The 6,964-nt window shown below is 29.8% G+C and overlaps 1 long non-coding RNA gene across 4 annotated transcripts; it reads left to right on the top strand.

Annotated features, from left to right (window-relative positions):
• Nucleotides 2,055-4,636, top strand: LOC110267054. Of its 4 annotated transcripts, none has more exons than XR_002354368.1 (4): nt 2,055-2,171; nt 2,376-2,457; nt 2,601-2,758; nt 2,860-3,318. It is a non-coding gene; the product is annotated as an uncharacterized LOC110267054 (long non-coding RNA). The 4 variants fall into 4 exon arrangements; XR_002354367.1 differs by lacking the exon at nt 2,055-2,171 and adding an exon at nt 4,466-4,636 and having other exon boundaries at nt 2,200-2,457; nt 2,860-3,470; XR_002354365.1 differs by lacking the exon at nt 2,055-2,171 and adding an exon at nt 4,469-4,635 and having other exon boundaries at nt 2,200-2,457; nt 2,860-3,470.

Genomic DNA, 6,964 nt, shown 5'->3' with positions numbered 1-6,964 from the left:
TTTTGACAAATATTAGCTGTCAAAAATAATTTGTTAGAAAATTTTGAGAACATATTTTCTGTGATACTTATTAATTGTCAAAAATACTATTTATTTTGACACTTATTGACTATAAAATATTTTCAACAAAAAATTTTAACAAAGAATGAAATGAGATCTTGAAACTAAAGAATAAATTGAGATTTTGAAGATAAAGAATGAGTAGTATAATCCTAAACTGAGAGCAGTGTGATGTCAAAATTAACAGAGCCCAAAGAAAAAGAAAAATAGTGGAGTAAATTAAAAACAAATGAGTATCAAAATTGAGGAGTAATTCTCTACGGTCAAATTATTCATCAAGAAAACATAGAAAAGTTGACATTTGCGATATTTGTAAAAAATATATATTAATTTTGACATTTAATTATGGTGTTAAAAAATAAAGTGTTAAAATAACTCTATTTTCTTGTAGTGTTAATGACTTTTTTAATTAAAAAAAATATATTATTACTATTTTGTCCATAAATTTAGTTTGTAAAATAAATTATTTGAGGGCAAATAGTGTTTACAAAAATTGGATACCAAACTCTGGTATTGACTTTATATATTGGTATAGATATAATATATTAGGATAGATATATTAGGATAGATATTGGTTAAGATTTTAATTTTAATACTCCTACAATATATTGTTTTAATATTTTTTCTAAAATTTTTGAATTTTTTCAATTTTATTATTTCATTAAAATTATTAATAAGAAACGGTTGGTTTATCTTTATTTTATTTTTTTTTCAAATTTGACCCTTGAATAATTTGAGTAATGAATAGAAAGTTATGTCATCTTTTGACTCTTCATGTGTCCAAAAATATACAATAAAACGTTATAAATAAGATGAAAAACGATCATGTTGTTAGGCGATAACAGAAGAAGAAGCAAGATGTTGATGGTGAAGGTAGTTTTTTTCTTTTTTCTCGTGATTGGATTTTCAGCAACTATTGAAGCTGGTCGCCACCGGCAGCATCTTGATCCAAACTTGATTGCCACAACACAAATGTTCAATAATCATGCCGCAAGTTATTACTCTCCATCAAGAAATGCGTTACCTTGCAAGTGTTTTGATATGAGTGTTTCCTGCAATCCTTCTTGCAAAAATTGTGGTTGTCTGGACCCTGATAATAGTCATGGTATGAAGTTGTGCATGTGCATTGATGTTTATAAAAATTCTTGCCCCCATTCTTGCAAAGACTGTTTATGTTCCCATGACCTCTAACTCTAATGTCCGTGTGTATACACATTTTTTTAATAATTTTTGGTAATCGTTGTAAAAAGCTTACAGTTTTTTTAATATTAATTAATTTCTTGTTTATTTTTCCTATTTTATAAGTTATTCTATTAATTTCTTCGATAAGACTAGCTTTTTTAGTGATTATTAATATCCTTTTGATTTTCAAGGATTTAATTTTATTAAATTTCATGATAAAAATAAAGAGAATTGTATAATAACTCAGCTGATAAAATATAGCAAATTTTTTAACATTATTTTTTAAAATGTTAGGAGCTGTTTTACAATATGTTCTTATTATAAATATCTTATTAAACAAATTTTTATGAAATTTGGTGACACATAATACTATGGCTAGTTAGAGCTGTACATGGCTTGGTTAATCTATTTGGGTTAGCCAAAAATATAATTAAATTAATTAATTAAATTAGTTTTATATTATGAAATTGGTTATTAACCGGTTAGAAAATTTGAAAATCGGTTTTTAACAGGTTATAAAAATAAAAACCAATTTTAAAAAATAACCAATTAAAAAAAAATTGGTTTTTACATAGAAAAATTGAATTTTTCAAACAAAAATTAAAAAAAAATTTTTAACAATCGATTTTAATTGGTTAAAAATTGGTTTTTACAAAAAAAATTGGTTAACCAATTTGAACACAAGAGTGGCATAAAATTTGGTTTTGGTTAACCACTTTTTAATAATATGGATATAATTTTTAAAATTGTTTTATTAAATTGGTTAACTAAAATATAATTATATTTTTTTAATTGGTTAACCACAATTTAGTTATTTTATGTACACCTCTATGGCTAGTATTTCTTTTTAACTGTTGCAGAATTCTTTCCGACCTGGTTCCATATTCTTGAATGGTATTTAGGTATTTGTTCTTTTGAGATATTAAGAGGTATTTGATTAAAAATTTCTCCATATTCTAATTCTAATGCATTTATTTCTAGGATTAATTTGGCCAAAAGATCTTAGTATACTTATACAAAGTATTTCTTTTATCGCATTTTTTATTTTAATTATTATAGAAGTCATTTGATGTGTCCACACAATGTTTTGTGCATTTGCTTATTTGTTATTATGTTCTTTACTGTGCTTTCAGAAGGAATGTTGTTAAGCTTTCACAAGAGTCCATTCATGTTGTCATGCTCGGATTTTCCTGTGAGGTTCCATGGTTAGGGGGTGTGAGTGTTGATTTTGATTAGTTGAACTTCTGATTAGGGGTGTTTTTTTGTTATCAGAACTTCTGAATATTATAGGTGTTGATTATTGTTCTATTTAGTAATTTTTCTAATTTGTTACTTGTTTTTTTACTTGTTCTGAATAGTAATTTAGTATTATTAGAAGAGAAGAACAATCAATTGTGATTTCGTTCTCCACTTCACTCCTCCAAGTCTCTAATGGTCATTGATGCCTTGTCTCCACTAAATCCTAAGAAGGTTCAGATCCACAACAGAAAATGCCTCCTGAAATCAAGCGCTACTAGTGAGTATTGCTTCTCCTCTTCCCCTTTAAATATCTATTGGCTTCGTTCAATATGAATGCTGCAATTTAACTTGTTGTTGCAATTTTTGTGGGCATTGCAGAGAAGTTTATAAAGCATCTTGAAAGGGAAAACCATATACAATTAAGGAGGTGAAGGCTTCATATATTGGTCAGATTCTAAGGATATCTGGTATAGTGACACGCTACTCAGATGTTAAACCTTCAATGAAGGTTGCTGTATACACATGTGAAGATTGTGATTTTGAAATTTACTAAGTAATTTGGGAAATCGCTGCACAAACTGCTCTATTCCCAATTTTTTTGTCATTATGATTTTATTTGCTAGAATCTACTAAATCTTGACATGGTTTTTTCCTTCCCATCCACAAACAGGAAGTAACAGCTCGAGTCTTCATGTCTTTGTTTAAGTGTCCATCCACTCGCTGTAAAATAAATAATAAGGGAAACCTTATTATCCTTCAACTTAGAGCTTCAAAGTTTTTAAAATTTCAAGAGGTCTGTACTCTATTTTGTCTTAATAAAAATGTGAGGACTTCGTATTTTTCTGTATAATTACTTGTTTACTTTAACTAACTATCTGGAGATATGGTTCAACTGGAGGCAAAAAATTCAAGAATTAGCTGAATATGTTCCAAAGGGCCATATTCCATGAACAATGAATATTCATTTCAGCGGAGAGCTCACAAGAAAGGTGTTATTTTCTACCTGTTGACATTAAACTAACAGTCAGAACATAGTTTTATTTATCAAGCATGTGATATTTGTGTTAACTTTATAGTTGGACTTCCTTTATTGTTTATATTTCCTTAAAAGCTCAAGAATAAAATCTTTGCTGAAAATAGATGGGTATACTGAGAATTATTGACAAATAATAATATAGAACTTTACGCTCTCAATACATATAAAACTAATTAATGTGAAAAATGTAAATATGTTTTTTTCAACTAAATGATGTAGCATGATCCCTATGATGATATCTTCTTTTCACATTGTTTTTTGCATAAGTAGGGAGCTATATATAATATATTGTAGCTTGGATTTAAATCTCAACAAGTAGGTAGTAGTTGTGTAGTGATTAAATCTCAACATTGTATTTGAGGTTATTGAACTTGATGGCATTTCAACAAAATCTTCAAGCCATAATTTTCTTGATTGTATCCTGAGATAACATCACATATCCAATGCAATCTACCTGTTAGAAAGTATTGAATTTGTTTATGTAATAGACTGAACTCGATGCAATGCATATAGGATTGTGGTTTGCAGTTTTGATTACTTATAATTCTTCTCTGATTTTCACATTGGCTTTTTTTTAAGCAAGAGCTCAACACAATAATACTTTATTTAATGAATATGTTGGGAAGGTACATGGGAAATTGCTTGCTTTATTTATGTGAAAACTTGCATAAATTTGTATTCATTTACTCACTGTACAGGCACACAGAAGAATAATTCTCTATCTAGTCTCTGAACAAGTGAACAATTTCTATTATATGTATGCATAGGTTTTGGCTAAGGTTTTCTTTTTATATGGCTCAAAACCCTAGCAAATTCTCCTTGCTGTTTAGTGTTTGAACTTTAATGTTCATTGACTTATTAAACCTGTGTTGCATATTCATTACTCAACTGTACTGCGTCATAAAAAATGTTTGTGCTTTGTTCTAACATGTGTTTTTCTCTTTTTAGCAGGACGACATGATGTGAAGAAAATATTTTCCATAGAAATATGAAATGGGATGGGTTTCATATAGACTTTAGTTATTTAAATATAATATTTTGATGTGTTTTGTATTTTTTTCAAGAAACTTTATCCGGTATTACATGTAATGGATAAATTATACTTTATTTTGATTTGTGTTATTTGGAATAAAAATATATCTAGTTTATAATGTAAATTTATAATTTAGATTTCTTGAATTTCTCATTTTTAGTCTTGTTTTGTGATTATCATAATTTTAAGATGTGATTATTCTTTAAAAAAATAAATTTCATAAAATAGAGTAGGTTATGATCACGATTTTAAAGTAGGGTGATCATAGAAAAGCTATAAGACTATGGTCACGGTTTTATAAAAGGGTGACCATAGAGTAAGCTATGTGCACAGTAAAAACTGTGATCATAAATAAGGTTATGGTAACAGTTTCACAAAAGGGTGACCATAGAGTAGGCTATGGTCACAGTTTTTACGCGTGACCATAGAGTAACCTATGACTAGGATAAAAAAAGTGGCCTAAAGTGCTAGAATTTGATCACTACAACCGTGACCATAGAAACTGTGACTATAGATAAAAAAAATCGTAATCATAAGTCTATGGCCGCGGTGAAAAATTTGTGACCATAGACCTATGGTCACCCTTTTCACTAGCTCTGGTCACGATTTTTCATTGTGATCCTAGACCTTTTTATTGTACTGACAGTGGTGGCGGTGAGTAGAGACGCGGCAAAAAGCTGCTACAAGATTTCAATAACCGCGGTGTCCACCATATATAGTGCAATGGAGACATAGGAGAGGTTGCGGCGAGAAAGGGAGGAGGGTTACAGCAGCTAAATGGAGGAGAGGAGAAGGAGAAGGAAGAGAGAAGGTCATGATAATAGAGAGAAAGATGATTTGTGGAATGAGGAGGAAGGGGGTGTATTTTAAATTTATCCCAAATGCATCGTCAAATTTACTGACGATAATGATCTACTAGTTACCGAAATGACGTGTTTTATTTTTTGGCATAGCCGTTAGGTTTTTCTAATCAATCTGACGGTAATATAGGCAGTATTAAATAACCCATTCGAGCCAAAATTTACAGTCCAATTTGGGGTTTGGCTACCAAATTCGACGGTAATGTTTTGTGTTAACCTCGGATAATTAATAAATAGTTAACCAATAAATTAATTTTAGATAATTAATAATTAGTTAATCAATAAATTAAATTTTTATTTAAAAAAATTATACAATTAAATTTGATAAGTTAGAAAGGTAGAAATAATTAAAATATGAGTTTTGACACTAATTTTTATAGTTTTTGACCCAAAACGGGCCAACAGGCCAAATCGGTTGGACCAGGTCCAAACCGGACCTAAGGCCCAACATATATATATGCATCAACCTTGAGCTTTTCAGTTCATTTTCACAAAAAGAGTGAGGGTTCCACGGTGAGAGAGGAAAGAGAGGAATGAAAACCTAAGCCAACTTTCAATCCAATCTTCAAGCCTCCATAACTTTCAATCTGGATCTCCGATTGACGAGCTATCAATGGCCACGCATTCGTTTTGGAATTCTCAACAAAATTCACCTAACAATTTGGTATGAAATTTGAGAATTTGTGCCTAGTTCATACCTTTTCATTTTTGAAAATTTTGGATTTTTGCTATTGAAGAATTGAATTATTTTGATGGTGGTTTAGGTGAACTCTAGTAACGGTTAATCACTAAAATTTTGGTAACCCTAGGTTGGTTTTTTTAGTGAATTGTGTGGTGTTAGATTAAATTGTGTGTTGATATCACATTGGTGGATGTTGAATGATTAATTTGAGCCTTGGAAGCTGAGATTCTTTTTGGTGAGGAAGTTAGAGCTTTGAAGCTTGTGAATTAAGGCATTTTGAGGTGCTCTGGCTTAGGGAGGAATCGACTAAGGTATGGTTTTGGTTTCTCGGAGGTAATATATAATATAACATGAAAACTTAGACTAGATGACCATAGGATAAGCTTGACTTGAATTTGGTTATTGATTTGATTAGTGAATAAACGTGTACTGGTGTGTAATTGACATATGATATGATGAATATATGTGTTGGCATGTCGTGGCATGAGATTAATGTACGTGAATGTAATTGTTATTGATTTATTTAGTTGAGGAGTTATTGAATATATATATATATATTGATTGTTGAATGAAATTGATGGAATTGAGAATTGGAATCGTGTGGAAGGAATGAAATGGTACTGTTTTAAGTACTTTTGGTATTATTTTAAGAAGTGAAATGTAGGTTTTGAATAGAGAATTCAGAAAGAATAGAGGTGTTGGTGTTTTTGTAAAAAGTAAACTTTTGACCAACTTCAACGACTCATAACTCGACTTTTGGAATCCCAATTTGTGTGAAACTCATTTCAAATGAAAATTGGGACTGTGAAGTCTATGACATTCGAATAACGGATAAAAAATTATTTAAAATGAGAAAGTTATGCGCGTGTGAA

Source organism: Arachis ipaensis, chromosome B09 (genome assembly GCF_000816755.2).
Source record: "Arachis ipaensis cultivar K30076 chromosome B09, Araip1.1, whole genome shotgun sequence".
Taxonomy (NCBI): Eukaryota; Viridiplantae; Streptophyta; class Magnoliopsida; order Fabales; family Fabaceae; genus Arachis; species Arachis ipaensis.
This window is presented reverse-complemented; position numbering and strand designations above follow the sequence as displayed.